The sequence below is a fragment of the Bombus pyrosoma genome, linkage group LG8 (assembly GCF_014825855.1).
Source record: "Bombus pyrosoma isolate SC7728 linkage group LG8, ASM1482585v1, whole genome shotgun sequence".
Lineage (NCBI taxonomy): Eukaryota > Metazoa > Arthropoda > Insecta > Hymenoptera > Apidae > Bombus > Bombus pyrosoma.
Window position 1 is genome coordinate 2584136 of NC_057777.1, and position 25954 is coordinate 2610089.

Here is a 25954-nt window from a genome sequence, read left to right on the forward strand (position 1 = left end):
GTGGCGTTACAGTGCAGCGGTTGCACATATCCGCGCTCGCGTTGTTAATGCCGCCTGTTTTCACACAAAACACAGTATTTTTTGGTTACCGCCTAGACAGCCTTATCATAATTTATTCCGCGGTCCGCTATATTATCGCGGAATCGCTGCTGGATCGACTGGAAAATCGTCGTAGCGCGTCGACTACGTAACCGTGTTAAAATGGATGCAACGCGGTCATTGGAAAATTTAAATGGAAATGGGACTAAATATCAGTTACGGTCAGAGATCTCCTATACCTACTCCATAAACAGATACGTTAAATCCGTAGCCGATACGAACGTGCAATGGTATCGCATTTAGAAACATTTTCGCGTAATAAGTATTTGAACGGACGATAAATCGTAAATATTCTACCTATCTGTTTTGTTCAACATTCTCAAAGAGTGGCAACTCGTCGTTTCGTGCTTTTATTGCCTGTACTAACCCCTCGTGGATGAGGGTAACGCGGTAACACGGGTAAGTAACCGGTGCTTTATCAATGTGATCGTACAGCTTTTTTCCACTGAAAGTCTATATACGCGGCATGATCCCACGAGACTCGTGGAATTACTCGAAAATATCTTCATAAAACCGTTTTTATCGGTCATTGTGCTTGTGGAAACGCTTTCGAAATATCTGACGATCGGCGAATGAAAGTATCGTAGCAACGAGAATGGATTCATCATAGACGTAAGTTTCAATTACTTTAAAATTGAAACGTATTCCATCCGTGAAATTGTTTCAACGTTTAATTCGAAAACCTATTCGAGTTTTAAGCCATTGCTGAGATTATACTCGCGCAAGATTGAATGCCGCGAAGGGATGTAGCGAGATCGAAATTCCTTCGCACTGTTTTTTAATAAACCGAACGGTGGATCTCAAGTCCTTTCGCGTCGTTAGCATCTTAAATCTCGAACGTTCCATCTCCCGGTAGAAACGAGAAAATTGTTGGATCGAGGGATCGAATCGTCGTGACCGGATCACGGAATTTACGTCGCATGTCGCGTCGCGTCGCGTTCGCGTCACGGTAGTCGATAAACACGCGATTATACGCGTCTCTTTTCCTCTCTCGCTGCCGGTTAGCTCGTTGGCCGATGTTGAATGATATAAAGCGAGGGCCGAACGATCGGCGGTCGTTCATCATAAAGCGGTGACCGATGACTAAGAACGACTAAGAGAACGAGAAGGTGGAGCGAACGTAAGGAACAATACATCGCCATACATAATACAGCTGGAAGCGATCGTTGTTTGTGATACATCGCTTCCGAGTTCCGATACTGACAAAGGAAGAGGAGGCTGTCTCTCGTTACCAGAGTAAAACGTCCTCGCAATTATTCGGAACAAGAACCGCTATAAAACGCTGATCGCGTCGATACGCTGGCGTTTCGATTTGACGCGCTAAATCGTAGGCGAATCAGGACCAGGTGTTGAAATTCAATAAATCGCCGGTTTTTTTCATTTATTTTCAGGCAACGTTTCTTTTTTTTTTTTTTCTTTTTCTTTCTTTCGATAAAAGCGAAAAAACGACGTTTAATTGGAAGGGAGGAAAAAGGAGGGACAAAAGGAACGAAAGAAACGAAGGTGAAGGCGAAAAAGAGACGTCTCTCGTTATCTGAAATTTCGGAAACGAATGGGACTATGAATTTTCAAGAAGAGGAAAGCTACTGCACGGAATAAAACGAATATGTGTCACAAGAGCGGGCTAACCCAGTCTCGCCAAACGCTCGATTCGGTTAAAGAGATGTTCCGAATAGATGCTATCGCCGCTAACCTGCCGATGTGGAATGCCGTTTCCTTTGAACGGCCTTTGTTACCAATTTTCCATTATCTCGGCCAAGCGATTTAATAATTCTTTTCGTTGCGCTTTCTAATTTCGCCGGACTCGACCAGAAGAAATACGGAACGAATAGAATAAACGAGGAATTTGTTATCGACGCGGAAATGAAATTTCTTGGACTCTCCTAAGCCACCTAAAAACATCGAATCGTTCGATGATTTTAACGTTCCTATTTATTGATATCTCTATCGCGTATGTCGATATCTCTGAGACGCTTTGAGAACGTTCGCGAGTACGTTTTCGTTACAACGTTTTCTTCTTCTTTCGTTCGTACGCCTATTTTATACGACGCTCCTTGCGAATTGCTTGTTTCAAGCTCCTGCTCGCTTTCCACCCGGTATTTATTTCTACGAAATTTACCGAGTTTCGAGAAAGACATCGTACAACGGACACAAATCTCTCGGCTCTCGAGCACCGTACGTACGTTCGTGCACAAGATACGCTTACAAGACCGGCCTCTAACCTAAACTAAATTATCTTTCAGCGAACAAGTTGAACGGAAAAGTGAAGCCGGTGGTAGGAATTTTCGCATCGCTACCTCTCAACGACGAATCGATGCATACGAACGGGATGGTGGTTTGGTGGCAAAAAGAAGGAAAGAAAGTTCCACTGCCAAGCACAAGGGTTGATATCGTTAATATTTTCGTATATATCATGTAGGACCGGGGTAGCTTTCACCCGCAGCTTCCGGTACCCGTATGGTACGCTACATATTTTCTCTACTGTTTCGGAGTAACTCTTCGATTACAAACTTCGAGATAAAAAAGATATGCTCGGCGGTGAAATTGTTCGACGATACAATATAATATCTTTAATGTACGTTCCGTGTACTTTCAATAAAACGTCTTTGCTATTGCGCGATGCCCCTTCGTCCAAGACGTTCAGTTTGCCCAACGACTTGAGTCTTCTTTCACGTTAACCGGTGCCACGTGCGTAACGCGGCTGTCACGTACGAGACGCAAGAAATCACGAGAATGATAGATCACCGGTAATCTGGTCGCGTCGCAGTTCGAACGTTTCACGAATAACGTGAAGAAATTGAACTCTATATATGGTAATAGAATTTATTATGCGAATCCGACAGAGCGACGATTCAACGCTTTGGTGTTACAACAGAATGGTCTCGAGCGCTAATTTGGAAGAATTTTTATACCGAGATTTCAGTCCCTCTAAAGGGATCGTCGTCCGACGTACATCAGAGGCGGCTATTCCGTTACCATTTGGTTATTGTTTAGATAGCTGTGACACGTGGGATGTTTAGCTTATCCTATATTACTCCCTCTGAGCGTGTGATTCTTTCGCGTGTCACGGTCGACGCGAAATTATCATCCTTACGAGTTCTACGATCGTCGTGAAATAATCTCTCACGGTCGATATGCTGTGCGCGCGGTAATTTTTCAAAGAACTCGATGAAATCGCTGGTATCTTATCGAGGGTTGGCTACCTCTGCTTGTATACCGGAATTGGCGCTATGGAATCCGTTTTTCGTCGTGAATCGGTTACTCGCTTTGAGAAAGCGCGCGATCCGGTTAGCCTTTCTTCTATGAAAGAGAAAGAGACGAGGCGGGGAGGAGGAGCATGCCGACACAAAAGCAAGGAAATCCATGCCACCGAAAACCGCGAACTGTCCCTCTCAAAAAGCCAATAAAAAGTAACGAACGCGCGCGCCGATCGATATACCACCGAAGCAAGATATACGTCGGATGGCGATAGGTGCCTGCGGACGACGGTGCCGATAGAAACGAGAGGATAAAGAGTGCTTGGATATTGCTTGTCGCGCGATATCGATTTCTCCGAGCCAAAGCGTAGGCGAATGAAATACGATCGGAATTCGCGTCGTTGTCCTTCTTTTACGGCTATGCACCTTCCTCTGTGCGAAGGATTTGTTAACTTGCCGGTAATTGACGAAAGAATTGGTTCCGCCGTGTCGTTGGCAAAGCCTCTGTTCGACCATTACGCTTCGAACCTTGTCGCGCAGCTTCTCTTCACCGAGGAGTTCTTATCGCGCGCGGACTCTCGAGAAACTCGCTTTTTAGACGGAATTCGTGAATCGAGAAAATTTATCGCGACTCTTCCGCGTCGCCGTCTCAACCAACGATCGAGCGAGCAAACAAGTAGATATTGTTAAAGGAACGGCGATTAAAATTATCCGCGTGGCACGCGCTGCTTTTAAACCCGATAAACTCTAATAATTTAAACTTTTTATGTATCTTTCGCTTCGCTGGAGTTTGATTTCAGTTTTTACGACTAGGGAAAATACCAAGATTTTAATTAAAACGAAGACAAGCTTTTCGTATTGTCTCTGGCGATTAAGCAACGTAGGTACCGCGAGTTGACGAGAACGTCTATCTTCGCGTAGACGCGCAAAGGGATTTCAACTCGGATACGACAATTTCCATCTTCCGAATTTCTTAAATAACGTACATACATATACTTTAGACGCTAAAACTTTGAAAAAAAAAACGGTACACAGAGGTATCCCGTTTGAATCTCAACTCCAACTACACCCACGATTCGATTCTCTCCGTGAAGCCGATCGTCTGTTCGCTGAAACGCGACCGGCGTAACTTTCTAGCAATATCGGGTACAAAACAAAAGTCCAAAAGGAAGATACAACTCGTCGTCCGCTTTGATTGTTTGCGGGACACTTAATCCCGTCGCTGACTACGTCTCTAATTAAGAATTAACGAGCGTTCAGAGGAGAGAAACTCGGTCCGCTAGACGTATCCAGCGAAATCTGTTCCTCGGAGAGAAAAAGGAAAAAAGAAAGGTCCATTGCACGAGACCGCCGTGTCGGTGTACGACCTACTTCAGAAGGAAGTACGAGAAGTGTTTCCGGAGTGTGGACATCTTTCACCTAGCGGAGATCGAGTAGCAAGATGGAAGATCTTAGCAAGAGTACTATTAACGGGTCTCAAGAAGGCACGCGCAACGGAAAAGGCGACCGAACCTCTCGAGTTTCCCCCGGGTTATCCACTCGACGTTTGCAGAGGCCAGTTCCCCTCGTCTCTTTCAGGCTGCTCCACCTCATTCCGTTTTTCTCGGCCTCTCCTCGCGGCCCCTCTGTCCGCTGTAAATAGACGCGAGCATTTCTATGAGATATCTCCTACTGTGCCCGTGAAAAGATCATGGTACTCATAATGTGACCACCCTTTGAGGAGATGCTGCGCGTGGAATGAGACCACCGTTTCAATGCTCCTGAGTATTCCGCGATGCAAAATTTTGCTGCGCCGTCGCTGCTCCGTACCTGTCTGCTTCGCCCTTTCTTCCTTCCTCGCAACTGCCACCCTTCTCGTCGCAGGTTTAAACGTTGCTCGCTTGACGAGACGAACGCGCCCCAGCTTGTCGGTTCCTCGCGTTCGACCCGAGCGACTCGAGTCTACCGACGAATACCTTCCACTTAACGAACGTTCCGATATTTTACCAGCCTAACACCGATCAAACGGTATACACAAACACCATGACGCGTTTCTTTATCGTAGGCGACACGGAACGCGACACCTGGCGATCGCTAAAGCTAAAATTAACCCGTCGCGAATCAATTTATGGAGCGCTTTGTACGAATCATCGTATCGTAAATTCTCTTGTCTCTTTCAAACGCTTCTTTATCTTGCTAATACGTTTTTCTCTTCTTCTCGTTCAAACGTTCCAAGCGTCCGTTCTTGTTCCATTTTCCTAACTTGCCTGTCATCGTATTTTCTGCTCTTCCGTCTTTCTCCTTGTCCTTTATCAGCGTGTTTATACCAATTTCGCGCACCTGCATTCCGCCTGATAGCCGCTACGTTTTGACGAACGGCACGCACGTTTCGCTCTCTTCCTTCGACGCTGCATTCTTTTCGCCTCTACCTACCAGACACCACCAACCATTCTCCTCCTCGCTCTGTCATTTCCGGATACGCTGAAACTGTATGGCAAATACGAGTTTCTAATTTACCGTATGGCCGAGTTTTCCTCCGGATATTGGTATTTACGGTGAAATAAAACATTTCTGATTACAAGGGCCGAGACGTTTCGTCCGAGGGAGTTCGAGGGCGAATGTGTTCCTCTCTACGATATTCGTCGTCGGAGTACAGCGATAACTCTCGGTGCTTATCGCTGCTCGAATATTAGCCATGTCTGCTTTTCTTCCGATCTACGTACCGCGTAAATACAGCCGAGATACACCGTGTGGAGATCTAATCTGTATAAAAGGATATTGTACGTTACTTGCCGACTCTTCTCCGCAAACTTATTATATCATTTTCCAGACGCATTTGCCACGTGTCTCGACCCCAAAATTGCTTCAAATGGATATTTACCGACTGATCTCTTCCACATTTGCAAACTACAATCAGAATAGTAGGATCTTGATGGTTGAATTAGAGTTACCTATTGGTTCGATAAAATTCGATAAATATCGTTGACTTTTTTTAACAATTTTTGATATTTCCACATGGCCAAACGAAACGAAACAAATTCATTGCGATTAAAGAATGTCTCTCGAAACCTTTCCTCCTTCCAAGAAACTAAGAGACTTGCATACGCGTTGAAACACGTATAAGAAACACGTTGCATAGAGTAGAATGCATAGAGCATAGACGAGGACACGGTATAGCTGCGTACACTTTGCAAGTTCAAAAGCACCGGCCGTAAGCCTATCGCGTTGATCTGTCAAACCACTAGTTACCGAAATCTCGCTAGGTAAAGGTCGTGTAATCCGTTAAAAGCTCCGATAGAGAAGTATGTATCCCTAACTGGCTAGAGCTTTCAATCTCTAGTACAGTGACTATAGATCTCAAAGCCAGTTAACTGAAACTCAGTTAAGTCAGAGTGAATGTCGACGATCGTATACCGGCGTAAATAACTGAGCCATCATTTTCATTTTAGCTACGTACACGCACGCGCACGGTCGTCTCTGCTTTAAGGTCGGGAGGATCACGTAGCAGGAGTCGGCTCCTGATTACGCGTCTACGTACTTACGATGTACGTACAATATGTACAATGTACGGCTGTACGCGTGTAAAGGATGGTCGGTCGTGTGGTTTAAACGACGAGATAACTCGATGTTGAAACGGTCGAATATATTTAAAAATAATTATTAAATGCAGAGAATGTTCGCTAAGACGCTCGATGCTAGCTGACTCGCTAAAGGCTGCGTATTGATCGTGTCGAAGTTATCAGATGTATGAACGGAGGAACGCGTGGATAAATTGTAAGGTAGAAAATATATTTTAATACAGAAGCGTAAGTACAAGTACGCTAGCAGTGTTATTACCCTATAACTGAAAGCCCCGAAGCCATCGTCGCCTGTCTACTGTCTATGGTCTGCCTTCGTCCCAGTCTATTGTCTATTGTCTATGGTCTCGGTGCTTGAGAAAACTAAGAAGACCAGACGTAGAGTTTCCTTAGAAGTGGTGACCACTTCGACAGATCGCTAATAAAATCGCTCGAGACTGAGACTGAAAAACTGGTCACCTTGCGATCGAGTTCGTTTGTTTATACCGGTCGGGGAAGTGGCGGAAAATTTAAATTCCACCTTGTTGCGCATTGTTTTGCCCGGAGTTTATTTATTATTATATATTCGATATAATATGATTCGAATTGTCCTCTGGCTCGTGTGCCGCTACACGCGAATGGTCGTAGCGGCTGCACCAAATAATCACAGGGCAAATTAACGAATTTGAAAGCAAAGAGACGCGATTGTATAATACGCGCGGTACGGTGTAATCAAATTTCGCGTGCAGAAAAGATTAATTATCGGATAAGCGGCGGAAGGATTTGATCTTTTGCAGCTTCATCGGCGGAGCTTCGACGTAGGTAAATCTTAGCCGATACGGTTAATCCACAAAGATTCTCAACAAACCGCCTCATTGATCGTTACAAGTATCTCTTAAGTTGAACGAGTTGCGGATTCCTGGAATTGTACGTGGTAAATTCCTACTGACCACGGCTGTTGCTAGCGTGCCGACCAAGAGTAACAACATAGTGGTTTACGACGTTGCCTACAAAGCGCGAGACACACAGGCTCTCTCTCGTTAAGCCGAAAATGCCTGGCATAGGATGCAACCAACTTTTCAATAACCTGCGAATATTCCTTGGTGGCAGAATGGAAAAACGTACACCGCGATTCGATTCAAACAGCCGGTTAACTCGATAAATTAATCGACGATCGTATCGTATCGTGGCGTTCGTCTTTGCGTCAATCGATAAATTTTTATCGGAACGAAATATAAGGAAATATCGGATTTTCGCGAAACAGCTTCTCCGCGCGTCTTTAACAAAGAGTTGCGCCTCGCGCTCGTTTCACGTCCAGCTATCCCGCTGGCATGATTAATTTTCGACCGTACAAGCATCTCTATCAAGCGCGCGTTTCTTACGGTTTGCGCAAGCGGACGAGATGAAAAGATCAAACGTCCTCTCTTCGACGAATATACCGCGTATACGAACAACAGCGTATCGAAACAATCAATCGGACAACAGAACGATACGTCGATGGAAGAAGCCGAACGATCGCAGAGAATAGAATGGAAAATGAACGCGTTATATCGCGAGAGTAAATTAAATTCAGCTTTCGTTAGACAGTGGACGTTATCGAAACGATATTTAAAGCCAGACATTCGGTACGTCCGAGCTGGTACGCTCGGACTATCGTAGCCGTGGCGGCTCGCGAGGCTTCAGTAAAAAATTCCTTCAGTGTCTAGAGACGAGTTCCCTCTTGTCCGGTTGCTGGCTCGCCCGGAGCAACATAAAATTATCCTTTGCTTTTCCGTGTCTCCTTCGTAGCGATCGACAAACTTTCTTTCTGCCCGGTCTCTTTCTTCCGAGAGATCGACCGATATTAATTACGTGACCATATCGTATCACGTCCGATACCGGTTTTTACCGTTTTTACGGATAGTTAACGCACTCGTTCAGAGTCAGACTCTCATCTACCGGCCCGGTGATTCGCGGATTCGAGTCGCCCGGTCGATGATCGTACAACGGTGTTGCGGGATTTTGGTTGGCGGGAACATGCAACGAGAGTTACACGAAGCAAATTGCATCACGCCGCTTGGAAAAGACTGACGTTCTCGACCGAGAAATCACTTCCCTTAAAGGATTTCCGCACGTACGTATTTACCACCGCTGTGTAAAAATACATATTTACGTTACAGTCTCTTCTATAACCATTCGGGCAAAGTGGCTTCCACGTTCGAGCGATTTACGACCACATTCATTTTTACCCTCCTACTACTATGTTGTATTTTATACAACTTTGATGCAAATGCAGTATTACGGAATCTGACCTGGATATTAGCGTTGCCGACAAGGTTCGATCGAACGCAGCCATTCCTAGTGACGCAAACGCCAACATGAAGATTTTAAACCGTGTAGGTTTAAGCCTTTGGCCTTTGCCTATGGTGTTTCGAAAATACCTCGTGAATACCGTTGGAATAATCGACGAAATCAGCGTCACGAAGCTACCAACGCGAACGTTCAGTGTCCAATATACCTTCGACAAAGAAACGTAATTAAATTCACTGGTTTCTCTGTGCGTCTCGACTAAATATCGTCGGAAAGTATCGCTGCTTTCTTTCTCGTTCGATGCTTTTCGCGTTATCTAAATATTTGACTATCCCAGGCATTCGTCTGAACGTTTCATTATCCAAACAGCGAGTGTACGTACTTACACGATTCAGTTTAAATCCAACAAGGGCAGAACTGCATAGCATTCTAATGTCCCCGAGATGGAAACCCGCTGTGCTAATTATACCAACTAAATAGAAACTAATTAGGTAACTTGGGAGTAGTAAAACTGAAACAATATTAGCAAAGCAATACGCTGTATGCAACTCAAAATTACGGATATCGCAAACCGGAAATACGTTATTTAAAAATTTGCCCAGTCGCCGCTGGTCGGCAGGATGTTACCGAAAAATGTAGCTTCCAACATCCTGCTGTTTCGATGAATTAGAGAAATTTCAGTGGTCTTTAGGCTTATTTCAGTGTCTTTAGGCTGATTTTCGACTATAGAAAGAAGAAGAAGACGCGTGACACGAAATAGAAAATAACTTTAGCCATATAAATTATATTATACGATAAATCTGTTTGATCTTTCGTTGATACTCTGGTACTTTTTTCGAAGATACTAGCCGACAAATTATCGTAGGAAGATCGTTCAAGTTTCATGGGGAAATAATTTAACGCGATCAAAATTTCTATCGAAAATTTCTCGATGAACGAGTTGCATCCAAATTTTGTATTGGAACGTGGCAAAGGAAAACGTTTATCTAAGCGGGAAGAATGGAAAATCTGGTTGCTTTGATCGAAAGCGCGACAAAACCGTAAAAAGCGGTATTGAATTCCGCGAGAGAAGCACAAAAAGCTACTCTTACGCGGTTTCTCTGAAGCATAGCTGTAGCAGAAAATAATGTGGCCAGTTGGTCGAAAATCGAAAGCAAACGGCGCTTCCAATCACAGAAGGGGCGACTTCGTTCAGCGCCAGAAAACCAACCCCATTTCCGTTAATTGTTTCGCTCTTCGACAATTTAATTAACTAACCGACACGATCCTTTCTCAATGGAATCCATCTGGCGGCTATGGAACGAGAACGAGCCAGTGTTGCCCGCTAAATGAACAGAACAATTTCCACTAGACATATTATTCGAAACATGCCGATCTTCCTAAAGAACAAAACGATTCGCTTCTTTCCATCGATACATAATCGTTGTGTTTATTCAATATTTATTATTATGCGATATTTCATTCGTAAACTTTCGATAGACGATAGCTGCTCGCGCGTCGTAATCGTTAAATCGGAACGATTTAATATTTGCAGCGACGTTTGGCTCGTAAATGTTCTCCGTTTCTTCGCGCGTTACAGTTGCTTCTTCTCTTTGCCTGGTATCCGACATCGGCCTTCTTACGCGAATCTACAAGGGAAAGAACGTTTAAGCGAAAATTTGCAAGAGATGGAAACGCAGCGCGTTCCTCGCTCTCGTAAGCGTATCCGTATCCTCGAAAAATCCGGCTCGATTATGCCAAGAAAATTTCCATTGGCGAAACGACAGTCTCTTCTGGTTTACATTTCATGAAATAACCGGATGGAAATAAGGGAAACGTCGCGTCGTAACAACGCCAACTTTCCTTCTCGCTAATTTTCTTACCCTCGCCTCCCTTTTGCCCCTTCCTTTTTCCCCCCTTTCCTTTCCTTACATTTCTTTTCTTTAATGCTCGTTATTCTTATTCCTCGTTTTTACATAATTAGAGACCCGCTGTAAGAAGTTCGCTTTCCATTAAGCATCGCGATCAACGGCTTTGCGTTTTTCCGCGATGCTCAACCGATCGTTCCGAATACTAATTCGTTTTATCGTGCGAATAAAATTTCAACGATGAAAAAACGAGCCAGGGGGGGATTACGCGTCACACGGGTTTCAGCTGTTCCTTCGTTAGACGGCCAACAGTCTGCTACTTAAATTATATCGTTTCTTTGCTATTTCCAACGTTTTATTTCCTTAACATTTTTCCAGAATATCCAGATATCCAGAAGAGAGTATCAGCAAGGTAATATATTATTTTCATAGTGGTATTAAAGCCGCGGTGCAGCCAGCGAGTATCGTATCATCATAAAGTTGTTAGATTTGGAATGTGCGAGTTATTCTTTCGCTCTTTACCGCGACGAGTGTACGGCGAAACATAGTTCTCATAGTATATCCGAAATATCGAACTCGAGCATAGAAAACGACGTTTCACTTCATACTGGCACATCGCCACCCCTGCTTTATGCGATTCCGAAATGAGCTATAACAACCAGCGAACTTAAGTATCGACTCGTCTCTTTTCGCGTTTCTAACGCGTTGCATGTACCACGCTATACGTACGATTTTACGTCGAGTTACGAATGTGTTCGACAGGAAAAACAAGTAGCTGGCAGCGAAATAAATATATCGTGGGTGGTAATGACTGGGGCGAAAGTTTAGTGGCGAAAAACATCGCTGTAAAACGGAATGATCGGAGCGGGAAGGAGTTTTCATACGAAAGAAAGGAAATTCGAAACTTTTGTTACTTAAATTGGATTCGATACGATCGGTTCGACTTTAATCTGGTGTTTTATCGGTTTGATTGTTACAGACGTTTCGGCAAACTTTTATGCCCAAGCCGCTTTTACCCCATCGCTTTATAGAAATAATTTCGCAACTCGGAGATTAATTGGGCGAAACTGAAGCAAATCGTCGCATCCATGTCCCGTCACGTAGAAAAGCCAAGTACCTCTGGTAGGGTAGTCGTTCAACTTCGACACAGTTTTCACGCGTGTTCCGTCTACGAAAAGCCAATATCGATTTCCATAGATTGCGCAACTTTACTTCGAATATTAGTTTCGGTGTAAACAAACGTATCGATCGCTGCTACGCAACACGAACGCCGTAATTATTTATCAAACGTAGTACACGTTCCACCGCGTATAGCAACAATTTATTATTCTCTACTTCATAAAATCGGAGTTTTCGCCTCGAATAGGAAAAATATAAATAGATAAATATTGAATTAAAAATTTGCCAAGTAAAATAAGTTTCAACGTACAACGAGGTTTTCAATTTACAGCTATGTTTTAACTACGATGTCATCACCTTTATCGACAACTAAAATTACGTAAACATTTTTCTTCTTCGATCACAACGGCTCCTCTTTCCCTTCTCTTTAGTATTATGAAATTTGTAATTATATTATGTAAAACGCGATTCTTTCGCTTCGTGAATCGTCTAGTTCGTAGATTCGATTATAACGGGATCGAACCTTGTCTCTTTTAACGTTAAAGAGAAACGTTCGCAGAATCGACAAGGTTTTTGATCATTTTTAAATGTTTAGTATACCAGTAACAATGTACGCTAGCGTACAAAGTACGCTATTTAAATAAGTTACGAGCGACCGTCAGTTGTCACTAGCCAGATGTTGTAGTGGAGCGTTCTCTATGCTGTGAAAACATCGAGAAACGTGCGAACACTAATATTTACATAAATTTGTATCGAATAATTATTAAATTTATGCCATTAATTTGTATATCAAATTCTGTCATAAATTTAATTGAATTCGCGTGGAAAATCGATGTATCGGTGTATAAATTTTGGCGTTCGTGCGGTGCAAACGAATAAATCAGAACGCGTAGACAGCGCTGCATTACTTGCAAATGTAACGCAACATCGTTCGATGAAATTGCTTTGTTTCAAAATGTTCTCGTTCTAATCGTAGACGAAAGCTACTTTATTCCCTTTAACTCTATCGACGTTTATTCTTGCGTAAAGAACCTAACCCCGATCCACGATCGAAGGAGTTGCGATTAAGAGAAAAATCTCGATACGAGAACGATACTGCAGGAAAATAAATTGTTACGTTGTGCGAAAAGTTTCTTTCGTTTCACGAGGAAATAATAGACGCACAAGGTCTTTTCCTTTCGTATTATTTTGTCGAATTACGTACGATCCATTTTGTTTCGTCGAGATAAACACCGTGACATTTCACAGACTTGCTTTCACGTTTCTATGAAGGTGCGCTGTTGTAAAAAGAAACACGTTTGCGAAACAAAGACACTTTCCGGACAACCTAATGTGCACATACGTTCGCATGAGAAATAAACTACATATAGCCATTAGAGGGATTTTTTAGTTGCTTCAGTTCGACACTCCTTTCTCTACTAACGCGTCTCTTTCCACTATTTTCTACGTACATATTACGTAGCGTAGAGACACTGCGGACGAACTTTGAGGAGGGAACTTGTTAAAAAAAAAAAAAGAAAAAAAAAATTGTCAAAATCGTTTTCTCACACAGTTCTTTAAAACGTTCTTTCCAAGTGTCTCGTTCGTGTCGCTAGTACAACGGACAAGACAGAAAATAAGAAATCGAGAGAAGGTAAAAGCTTTCGTTGTGCGTTCCTATTTGCTAAAATGGCTCCCATCTCTTCTTCCTCGGTTTAAGCTTTCAACGCGTTTCTCGCAATTATTTTTTACATATTTTTCATGTCGGCTGACGTACCTTTGAGAAAACGCAAAACGTTGAATTTCCAGCGATGCATAGTGCTTTATCGATACTCGAGATAAGTTACGCCGGCGCAACTTTTCAACGTATTCGAATTACCCTAACATTTATATCGACAGAGGTTCCTCGTCAAAGAATATCGTCCTTTGGTTATTAATTTTACCTAGCGAAATACCGTGTAACGTATCGCGTCCAGAGTACGTGGAATTCCGAAGCTCCGAAACTACTCGGAAAATTGAACGGAATTTGATACACGCGTCTTATATCTTTTGAACGGTCGGTCCATCATTTGCATCACAGAACAGCTATCGTATTTTACGTTTCCCTGGAATTCACCGTCTTAAAGCGGAAAGAACCGACTGTAGATTTTTCAAAGATAATTTCTCCGAAAGCAAAAGTCACGCAAGAAGAAGACCTACGTTCCTCCACTCTGCGTACAGACTTTGCTAAAGACACGATGTCGCAAGGATTCCGCCGTAAATGCGTTATTTTACATCCGACTCGTCGTACGATGTAATCGAATAATACGAATTCTCCGTCGCTCTCGATGCTACGCAGTTTCTCCCTTTGTCGGACAACCAATTCGATCCTTATGAACGCGATTTTTCCCTCCTCATTCGCTGCCTATCCACTCTCCGTCTCGCTGCGCCGTTTTATTTAATACAAGCTAGGAAAATACCTCAGTAGGAAATGGAATCTCTTGATACGAAATGATACAGCAGATCGTGCTCTACCACCCGAACTTCCTTACCGGTTACAATAAACTAGGATTTGCGTAATCCCGAAGGCGTATCTCTATCGCGGCGTGCTACATGACGTCATACGGGATAGGTAAAGGTAAAAGGATCCCAGTTCTTTTCGCTGAAATACGAAACGCTTTATCCCCGTCGTTGGTTCATTTCATCTATATCACCTGTATCATCCATATACGTATATATATATATATATATATACCTATACTATATCGGCAATACGTACATCGCAATACGATTGTAATATTCGGATAAATATGTCTGTAGTTATCCGATAGACGAGCGTATTTCACATTCGACATCGATGAAACAAAGAAAATCGATGGGTCGTGCGTCGCTCGTCGTACGCGATTTGCAACGTTTATCCACGGCTAGCGGGCTAGCGGCCAGTTTCCCACGTACTCGCTTAATGGAAACTACGCACCACGTTAGATACACAATTTTGTTTACGATGTTCCTATAGAAAATCGCTAGTTGCGTTTTCCTACGCTGGTCGTTCCGTATGCACGCGCCCAGCGGATATTTCACAAGTACATATTTTCGTCCAACGGATTTATATTTACTCGAAGCTGGCGAATCTGATCGTCCATCGCGTTTTATAACATAAAACACGCGCAACGCGATGGACAAGTAAGAGGACGCGAGCAGAGCTGGCGGAGAAAAACAATTGGTCCGTTGATCGGACGAATCGTTAATTTCAGCATGCGCGAAACATATCAAAGATAGGAAATTTACATTCTGTCGAGTAAAAAGGTCGCAATTTATTCCGACGAGAGTTATTGCGGCCGTATTTTTCGAAAGAGTAATACAGATAATATTTCAATGTAGCTGATGTTTTATGCGATCATCGTGGTAAGAACACCGCGTGCGCGCACGACCACGTACGCGAAATCTAAAAAATATTTGCTGAAACGAGGGAAACGCGGTCGCGGATACGATCGTTAGCGAATTCCCGTCCACGCGTGATAATTCCGCCCGACGATTTTACACTCGTTTGTATTTGCTAATTAATAATTAAACACTGGATGAACGGGATCGGGCAAACGAGCTTCCGCTTTCAGCTAACATAACCCCGAGCCTTTTTTATACCGTGATAATTTTACGCAATATCGATTACCACGTGGAGAATATACTTCGAAATTGATACAACAAACGGTTTGCAATTCGCCCCTCTAACCTTCGTAATACACGTTTCCACTACGTTTTCAGTCGAGTATAGTTTAGTCTAGTTGAAACAGCGAAAACGTTTTTATCTTTTTATTTTTCAACGAAATCTATAGATATCGCGCGAGCGTACAATGTATCGTACGATACCGTGTGCGATATATGCGCGTACTATGTATTTTCGTTTCTCGTGTCGTCTACGTTACGCGTATGTCGGTTTAATCAAATGATGGGAATTAAGAGTTCTCGAAACATTTAAAACAGCGAATTGTACTGGTATTCGGTATACGCTCCGACGTACTCGTATAAGATACATACGTGGGAAATTCAGGAAACCACTCAGAAACCACTCGTCGACCTCTTCACACGCCCATCTACATTGGCAACCTGCCAACAATATTTTCGAGAGAGAGAAGTTTCGCGTTTCGTTATAATAGTTGTGATAATTCCAAACGATTTTACACTTACTATAAAGAATCCTTTTGAGTTACTCGGTCTCATTTTCCTAGCGAATGTCCCCTAGGAGATTGTACACAGTGCTTTGAATGCCATCGAACGTTCCAACCTCTCACTGAACGTAGAACAATGGAATTCACGTTGTAAGACGTGGAAATTGCGAGACGTGAGATGTCGAAAGTACGGAACGAGCATCCGACAGGGAACATATAAAAATAAGTGAAACCGTCAAAGTTGTCGAACTTTCCAGCGAAATCGATAAAATGGCCGGTTTAATCGACGAAATTGGAATATAAGTACGTTCGATAAGGGGCAAAGGACTCTTATTCGCGCCACGAGACGATCGAGCGAAGGGCAATCGAACCGGACCGATTACACAAACAATAATCCAAGACGTTCATTAACATAAAACCACGATCGATACGGAACTCGTGGCGATGTTGGAAGATAGATTTCCATGTTGAAGTAACTGGAAAGGCAATATGAAAAACCGTGGGACGAGGGTGTACGCTTGTAGAAGACGGTATTATATCGCGACCCCGTTTCATTTATTCTCTCTCTGAATAGTGAACAGCCACATGTATACGGACGTGTTACGTACGTGTGTCGCCTATATGCATATATTCTGTATTACGCATTGTCTTTTTCCAAGATAAACATTCAACTACCACAGAGGCACGCGTCACTCTGCTTCTTCGCGTGCGGCTTCGTTGAAATTTCTCGTTCGTATAAAGTACAAGGTGTGGCCAGTATTTTTTTAGATATTTCGATAGTAGTTTTTCAGCATATTCTCAGATATCTCAATGCATCGAACAGAGTAGTAAACATCATCGGTGTTTGATCGAATCGTTTCGTTCGCGTGAAAATGCGTTGTTCCAAGTTTCGTTACAGGCAGTCGAATAAAGAAGATTGTAAAAAGTAATCTTTAATTTCTTACGCGTCTTCTAATCGACTAATGCTTGTAAAAAAATGTTATTCCGTTTCAAAGTGCGTTTCATGCGAGCCACTGTATACGTAACATGTATTAGGTTGTCGGAAAAGTGTGTTTCTTTCACAGACGCGTCTTTTACAACGACGCATCTTTATACAAACGTGAAACCAAATCTGTCGAACGTTGTGATGTTTATTTCGATAGAACAAGATGGATCACACGTAACGCGATAAAATAATATAAAACGTAAAATGTTTCGCGTCCATTATTTCCTTATAAAACGAAAGAAACTTTTCCGACGACCTAATACGTATAGAACAGTTAGAAACGCGTGTTTCTATACAGTTAGGATGCAAATTGTTAACGGAAACGTTACGTCCGATTTGTCAACGATTAAATTCGTTAATTTCAATGTACGTTCTATTGTCGTAGCGTTATATCGCATGGGTTGGCAACCTAACATTTCGAGGTACGAATTTGTCATATTCGATGCTCTTTCTCTCAAGAAAAAAAAAAAAGAAAAAAAGGAAAAACGAGGAAACGATCCTGCAAGGATTTCGCGAACCACATTAACGGAAAATCATAAATGAAACTATTCATCTTGCATCGTTTTCTTTTCCTTCGGTGCAAGTGCAAGTGGAATAAAACGCTCTAACCATAACATTTTTAAACGTATACTTTGAGAGTTTTATTCGCAGAGTAATTCTATGGAGTTGGAAACTAAATTAGAGCATTTAATCGAGTTGTGATTTTTTAGAGTGATACCGGACGGCCGCGCGGCCGTGGTGGTTTGGTCGGGAATACTTCTGAAATCAATAATTCTGTTATCGCACCTCGGACTTTTCAACGGAAAACTTGAAACTTTAATTAATGAAGGGTAACGATTTTTAAAACGCCGCTGTTAAGCACAGTTATCTAGGTTGATTGGTTATTTTATATTATCGGTATAGTCATTTTCCTACAGGCGCATCGAGAGTTTGAAATTTACGAGCTCGTACTTTTAATAACAATTATTTTACGTGCAAAAGTTACCGGTTCGATATCGACCATCTTGTTTAAAATTATGCGTGTGATTTTTCTTAATAATCGTTTCATTAGTGTAGTGGAATTTCTCTATCGTCACGCGGAAACCACGTAATTCTCCTAGTCCTCTATCCACGCTCGACGAAACTCTAATCGAAGCGTCGATGTAGGCTATACGTAAATCGAAATTCTCAAACGTCGAGATATTTATGGAAAAACGTTGATAACGTATTTATGAAGCAAGAAAGAAAATTTACGCGTCGTATCTTCGTTGATGTTCGGTTTACAAGATGAGCAAGGCCATTATACGTATTTCGTTTCACGAGCACCGGAATACACGTAGAACGTGGCCGCAGTAGAAGAAGAGATCGACTCTTAAGAAAATTTCATTTTTAAATTTCAAACTTAGCTTCGTTTCTTGGAATTTTTGCATCCTACTCAAGGAGGGTTTTATGGGCGATTTTTACTTCAGTTTTTGAAACATTAATCTTCATGAAGTCGCAGTGGAGAGCTTTATCTCAGATAGGTAGCTTCTCAAGCGTCTTGCTTTATATGAAAGAATCGTCTTTTTCTTCTTTTTCTTTTTCTTTTTTTAATGTGAATTTGGAACCTATTCAAACTTTCCGCATTCCACGTTGAAAGCGTCGTAATTAGATGTATGAAAAGATGTTATTCAACGTCCTCGACTCGAATACACGTAGCAACGCGACGTAAAAGGGGCAGAATAATGTTTTAAATACACGTGCAGGTGTTGCAACGAACGTTAGCATATCAGAATTAATCGAAACGGTAAATCTCTCGTTGAATCACGCCCGGCTATCGTTCGTGACTTATCGGGCGAGCAGCTCGTGACTCGTGGTACGTCCTATCGAGGACCGATTACCAACCGATTGCAAGTCGTCAAAAAGATGCATTACCCTCTCTCATCTAACAACCAAAACTTGCACTTTGGCACAGTTAACTTGGTAAAATGTCCACTTATTCCGCGCACAGCTACGTGTCTCTTGTACCAAAAGACAAATCGAATAGTCTACGAATATTTTAATAGATGAAATTTTCTTACAATATATATCAGGTTGTCGGAAAAGTGTCCTTCTTTTACAGACGCGTCTTTTCCATCGTTATCCTGATAAAACAAAATGGATCACACGTAATTCGATAAAATAATGTAAAACGGAAAATGTTCTGCGTCCATTATGAAACGAAAGAAACTTTTCGGACGACCTTATACGATATAATTGTAGAAATTCGTGGGATTTAACAAATTACCCTTGAGAGCTTGCTCGAACAATGATTACTATAGTAACTAATATCGAAAAATATAGTGCCGCGATGTAAAAAATATTCTCGTGTCATCGGGGCACATCGAGGCACATCGACGTATACCGAGGTACATCGGTCACGGATATTGCGCGCTTTTCACGCATGCACACAATCGCTGCTGGCAGAACGCACATACACGCATCCGTCAGGAAACGCATGCAAGAAACTGCATCCCCTGCGAGTGGTCCTATCTCTGCTTGTGTACATGTTCACGGAGAGACCGAGCAGCTGACCTGGATACGTACGAAATGATACATTACCAGTTGTTGCCAGCGTATTATGAATTTTTAGTTTTTACCAGAACAAGCCGCGTGCATTGTTTTTAGCTAGTTTTAAACCGCTATTAAAATGCTACGGCGACGACCAGCAGAGTTCGCTTCGTTCTCAGTCTCGGGTCGTGTCGCTCCGCGTGAAACAATTCTTACAGGCTGACGACTATCAAACAGACGATCAATTTGCTACGCTACTGGACTATGATATGTGCAGTCAGCTTTCATTTTTCTTTTTTTTTTTTTTTCTCTCAATCTTTGTACGCGACGCTCGCATAATCTGCAACGCTTTGTAACGTCTATCGCGATTCAAGTTTCACGTCTATTTACCTTTCATCGTTACTCCTTGCCGATACGAACTCACTGCGATTCCTGCAATAGAAATACAAGCGCATGTTACACGTACTTACTTCGAATATGTAGGTTATACGATATAATTGAAGGAAAGAGAAAGGTAAGGGTATTATAATAAGCCCCTAGTAACTTCCTTTACCGATATCGACATTCTCGTATTAATATGTCGAATGAAAGAAAAAAGGAAAAAACACGTTGAAAGAGAACTATAGATTCGATGTTAAGACACTTATTCAATTTACGTATCTAAGTTACGATATACGATATAGGGAATGTTGAAACAGAGATTCGTGCGCAGTAACATTTGTTCTTAAATGTAGAAAAATATGTTAAAGAAACTGCCTTTTAGTTTCAAGTCCCTGAGAAATCGAAGAATATTGGATTTCCTCGAACCGGTTAAACTTTCTTATCGAACAAGTTTTGCAAAGTCTCGCGCGGAAATTTGTTCTATGCAATCCAAGAATTCGAATAAAAGTTTCATTTCATCTAATGGTGTCTTCAACTTTATAAATAAACAGGATCGAATAATATTTCTATTCGCTCGTAATATCTATACGAACGACATGAGAGATCGTTCTTACGAAACTTGTTTATAATAGCAAGTTGCAAAGGGAAGAGTCGCGTAACAGAACTCAGTTTCCTATCGTAATATTTAATTTTAATTGAATTTTAATTGCTCGTCCGTAGTACCGATTTTGTCGAGAGATTCGTGAGCCAAGTAGCTGCGAAACGCGACTTGCAAACACCTGGCTTGGATTTAACCTCAGTTACGACGCGCAACTGACCAAAGTACGTCAGGTAATAAGATATAAAAAATACAGAAGACACATATCCATAGATGGAACAGATGGCATATGTAAAAATTATTTCGTAAAATAAAGTGATTCTAACAAAATTTTGCTCGATTAAGGGTCGCGTCGTTCCACTCTTATTCATATGGCACACGTCATAAATTGGAGGGATATTATGAAATTAAAAAACAATTAACTCGAAATTTTCAATAGCTTTCGTCGAGATCTCGGTTGTTTTTTAAATAAAAATATTTTGCCTTTAATGGCCATCTGTTATAATATCACGTGGATAATATCGGCCCAATTCTATATCGATTCGTCTCAATTTGAAAGCAAAATAAAAGCAATTATTAAATAATAAATCTCATATTCGATATAAATAATAGGTACAATGTACATGGTAGGTGCGTCCTACTTTTCTACGGCAACTGTTTTTGTTCGAGCAAATATTTAAAAGAGAGGAACAAAGTTAACGCGACAATTAGAAACGTAATTTTCACGTTCTTTGAACTGTAGGATGCGCGAAACAGTTTAACGAGTATGGCTATGCGACGTATGCAACAAATTACGTAAAAAATTAATTAGCGTAATTTATTCTAGTTTATAGCTGAAGAAATCAACGCCACGCACGACGAATCAATGAACGTAAAAATACTCGCCCGATACGCTTCAAACTTAGTCCTAACTGACTCTGTCTACCAACACTGAATCCTTCCAGAAGACTTTATGGAGTCGTTTGGTATATTAAAAATATGTGCTGTTAAATTTATGTTGATTCAAAGATACATCGTTTGGAGAATGCAATTATTCTGTGGGTAAAACTTGGAGGATCTGGCAAATAGCAAGAGTTCCGCCTTTCACGATTACGCTGCATGTGATTAAGCGCGAAAATATCCTTTTGGCTCGTACTACGTTGCTATTAGGCGCAGAACTCGGCTGTAACGGCCCAATCGTTAGCCAAATTTTTAACAACTCGTGCGAGTTCTATTGCAAATATATCTCATTGCGCATAAAAATTCTAGTTAAAAACACATTTAAACTTCCTCTGCTAAAGCCGAAACGGAATACGCTTTCAGATGGAAAACGAGGAAAATGAGAAACTGGAAACAAAGAATTCGACTCCAAGTGTATATAATATACACTACATGGATATGTAATCGTTACGAACTAATAGCGTATGAAATTTACGACCATGTTACGTGTACCACGTAAATTCAATTTAAGTAGTCTAAGTCGACGGTAGCTGCTAATTCCAACGAAGGCAGCTCCGATCATCCTAATCTTCGCGTAATTGCGTTTCAAAGAACATTCTCCTCGGCAACGTGCACAAGATTCTAGCCGTTGCTCGTTTCTTCCTAAAAAATTGTTAACGAAAGACTGTCGTTGCCGCTGCAAAAGACGACAGTTTCTCGTTAACGACGTTTCAACGAATAGCGGCTAGAAACGGTAGAAACGTCTCGGAGGTTACTCGGAAGACTGTCGTTACCAACTGGCGCGAAGATCAGGATCATCGAAGCTGCCTTGCCTAAAGTCAACGTTCAGCCAAGTGCGTATTTATAAATCTCAATTTGTAGACAATTTTCGAATCGAGTGAGACTCGTGTATCGATTCAGCGAGATGAACCATCGGTTGCAATGCCAAACTAGTTGTAGAAAGAGCCGCGTATGGCATGTTGGAAGACATTACGCTCGAGCGAAGAACAGCTTAATGACGACGTTTATAAATGGAGCAGGGAAACCAGGAATAGTGTGGCAATCTGAATAACAAGAATCACGTATGGCGTGTCTAGTCCTCCAAGTATATACTCCGATACTTGCAGTTGCACGCTGTTTAAATGCCTCGATAACATAGACTAAAGGGATATGCTTCGAACAGCAGATTCGCACGTGATTTCTGATCCCACCATACAGTCACGTCACGAACTGTCACTGTAACAGCAACTATTCTCACGCAGACATCCTGTTGACGGACCACCTCTGTAACTGCGTTATGCACACGTATACGGAATTCTGTTCGCCGGCGGACACCGATTGGCCGTGACAACTGTCACGTCAAAACATTTCTCTCGAAAATGCTCAACAATTTGTCACGATGACGCCGTGTTAACCCTTAACGACATATGTACTTCCAATCTATACACGCAAGATTCGACGAAACATTCCACCAATTCCAACGACAGAATACCCATCATCATCTTCGATACAACCAACATTTTCATACATCGGTGACGTTCTATCGAGTAGGGGAAATTATACCGATAATCCGTTGCATTTGCTTAAGACACAAATAAAGTTGCCACGCGCCCGGGTTCAGATTGAAAAGGAGGATACTTTAACTTTCTCTGGCGCGAAGCAACTTTGCATGATCCCTCGTAATCGTAAGGATTTTGACTATAGCAATTCTGTATTAAATTTTCATCCACGTTTAGTGGCGCCATGCCACCGAAATCTAATCGGCCTTTAATCGGTTAGCTACTACTTTTGACGAGTATAATCGTCGTGTAAAAAAAAAAAAACAATTAAGCAGTCGTTTCGTTGCAACTTAATATCGCTTACTTTTTGAGACACACTTTAGGTGCGCGCTTTTCAAAGAGGTCGCAGCAGCTAACTGGTTAATCGCGCTTTGTTACTTTCCCCGATCGATCGTACGTCTGGGAAGACGCAATTCGTATCTAGTTAACGTACGACGACATCATGCTACGAATTTTCTAAAGAATTTCGAACATTTCTTCTGACGTAATTGAACGGAACAATGCAATCGTTATATCTGAAATTTTCCATGTTTTCACGGAAACGAGCTTTCTTTCAAAGTATCGCAAGGCAAACTTCGTTAGGTGACTCAAGGAGGAGGAATTTCCCAAAGAATCTCGAAGCAACGAGCGATCGTAATTCGTAATGCTCCGTGTCTAAGAAAAGAAGCTGCACAAATATCGCCACAATTTCCGTTCGTCTGTACATGTACGTAAATATCTATAACACACATACACGTACGCGTAAGGCAGCTGAGTCGGTCGATTCTACTCGCACACTTTGAAACGTCGGAGACGGCGTCACTGAATGAAAGAGGAACGAGGAGAGGGTAAAGAGGATGGCGCGAAGGAGGATGCCAACCGAGTACTACTCTGTTTGCTAATTACTCGGCGTCGGCACATTTGCATTCACGTTCGCGCCAGCCTCCGACTAGCAGCGTTAACCTTCTCATTAAACGTAATTGTTTGCAATAATTTGATGCCACCTGTCTCCCTCCTGCGACGACCAACCTTACGACCAACCAGCTCCTCCATCGAGTCTCGTCGCACTCTCCTCACCTTCTCGACTGTTGCGCCGCTTGCCACGCTCGTCTTCCACCATTCAATGCTGTCACTCTTACGCACTTGATCGCGTTCTCGTGTTCGTGCACACGTACAAGCGCCAGCGAACCACTCGCGTCGGTCTACCAGTCGTCTACTACTCGAACCGTGAATACGTTGATACGACCATCGTGCGCGCGCTCACGCACCTACACACGCGCGTTCCAAACCAGAGATTCCTGATTCCACTTGGACCTGAAGGAGGGAGAGCGTGTAGTCGTAGCCTGGATCTAGTTGCGAAGGGCTTTTGTTTCAACGACGACGTTCGCCGCATGTACACACGCGTACCGCGCGCATGTAATAATAGCGACTTCACACGTACGTTCTTGGACACGACAATTACAGATGAGCCGATTAATTGGCGGAGTCCTCGTCGGATCGGCAGCTATGATAGAACCGAATTGCGGAGTAATAGGCACGTAATTTCCAAACTCTGTGTGCTGGAAATTTATTCATTAACGCGGCTATCCGGAAATTTCTCGGCTTTGTCGTTGTTCAGTCGGGCTTTTCTTCCCAAACCGTGCTCCAACGACGCAACGTAGTTTGCGCACCGCGGCAAACTGTTTGCGTGGCGATCTTGTTATTGGCATTAGTCTTAGCGGTTGCTCGATTTCCGTGAAAATTCCGCGACAAATTTCGATACTTGTTCAATCTGTTTGATGCTTCAATTACGAAATTGCTTTGTCTTGTATATATATATATATTACTCCGTTCTATTACCTTTCAACATGTCAACACTTATCGCACGACTGAATAATTTCCAGCTATTCTCGTTTAGGATCACAACGTACCGTTATTTGTCCTGCTCTCTGAATCGTTAGATGGCAATTGGTATTTCTTTAAATTCGCATGGTTTTACATACGGACGAGCGAATGATCGAGAACTGGGAAAATATTTTCCCGAATAAGTGCAATTCCACGGAGAATCCGTACCAGCGAATTTTCTGGCTTAGCGATATTTTCTCGTGCTGACACTCCCAATATCCATGTTCGTTTCTTCGCCTTCGGCGCAACTCTTTTCCAACTCCGCGTGTATCTTCAATGTTTGCCGTGCAAAGTGAGTACACCTTGTATCATTTCGCGACACCACGCCGAGCCAATAAACATTCGCGAGCGATAAATCCTTCGCCCCGACTTCGTTCCAACGGATCGCGACAAACTTTGCCTCGTGGCCATACGCAACCAGAGGCCTTTCAAACTTTTATACTCGCTGTTCTTCCCTGCGTATCAATACGATCCTCATCGGACATCCACTCGTCTTTCATCTGTTTTTCTGAATAAAAACGATCCCAGATTTTCCATGGAAAAATTTTGTCATAATTATCTGTGCCACCGATTCCGATGACTTTTCAACCTCCGCTCGGCTTTGCTTCCGCAGATATTTGTTAAAATATTTTTGACATTTTTGCTTCGACGCGCTTAGCTCTGGATCGGACGCCACGATTATACTGCGCGCTCGGGTCGCCATGAATGTATAATCTCGCGTTTCAATTTGCAAACACGGGGAGAGAACCAAGAGATTTTTAGCGACGTACGATAGATCGTTTCGATCGGTCTAAGTCTAATCAGATACAGGTCATCGAGCTTCTCGATTTCACTAGAAATTAAAGCGAAACTCGACACGAATTGACCGAGATCGGACGAAAACTTATTTAATCGTTAACCAGCTTGATGAACCGCATTGAGGTAGGCTCGG

The 25954-nt window shown here is 42.4% G+C and overlaps 1 protein-coding gene across 3 annotated transcripts in view; it reads right to left on the minus strand.

The window, feature by feature from the left end:
- The window catches only part of LOC122570212 (basement membrane-specific heparan sulfate proteoglycan core protein-like), a 258404-nt gene that overhangs the window by 181576 nt on the left and 50874 nt on the right, over positions 1-25954 (minus strand). For 2 of the 3 annotated variants that reach the window (XM_043732254.1, XM_043732249.1), the window contains exon 2: positions 20095-20136. The exons of the other annotated variant lie outside the window; for it this stretch is intronic. The gene's annotated coding sequence lies outside the window, so the exon portion shown is untranslated. The remainder of the gene's footprint in view (positions 1-20094; positions 20137-25954) is intronic. 3 annotated transcript variants of the gene reach the window in all.